We start from the raw sequence: 433 nt of genomic DNA, 5'->3' as shown, positions 1-433 counted from the left end.
GTTTTTTTCTTCTGAGAAAGTTGCACAAATACATCCTAAGCTATGTTGCCTTACAAATTTCAACGTTATATAATACTTGTGCAAAAACCCTTTTAGCATTATATGCAAACTCACCTACACGGGACCTTCCAATCCTGGCAATCGGAAGATATTAGCACAGTCTTCACAACACGATCAACTTTCTTGTAATCTCACGATTACCCATTCTCCCTCTACAGGTGCCCTCTGTGAGTTTGGGCTGAGGCGATGCGAAGAGCCTTGTCCCAGATAGAATAACCATTATCGCCAAACCAAGTTCTCTGCAGAGAAAAAAAAAGAACGATCTACAGAGGATAGCAAAAAGGAAGACAGAATCCACGGTCACCAGGGTATAAGGAAACCCAAATTTTTCCACATATAAACAATGCTCTTCAACCCTTCCCATTGCTAGACA

The sequence above is a fragment of the Penaeus monodon genome, chromosome 25, assembly GCF_015228065.2.
Source record: "Penaeus monodon isolate SGIC_2016 chromosome 25, NSTDA_Pmon_1, whole genome shotgun sequence".
NCBI classification, from domain to species: domain Eukaryota; kingdom Metazoa; phylum Arthropoda; class Malacostraca; order Decapoda; family Penaeidae; genus Penaeus; species Penaeus monodon.
This window is presented reverse-complemented; position numbering follows the sequence as displayed.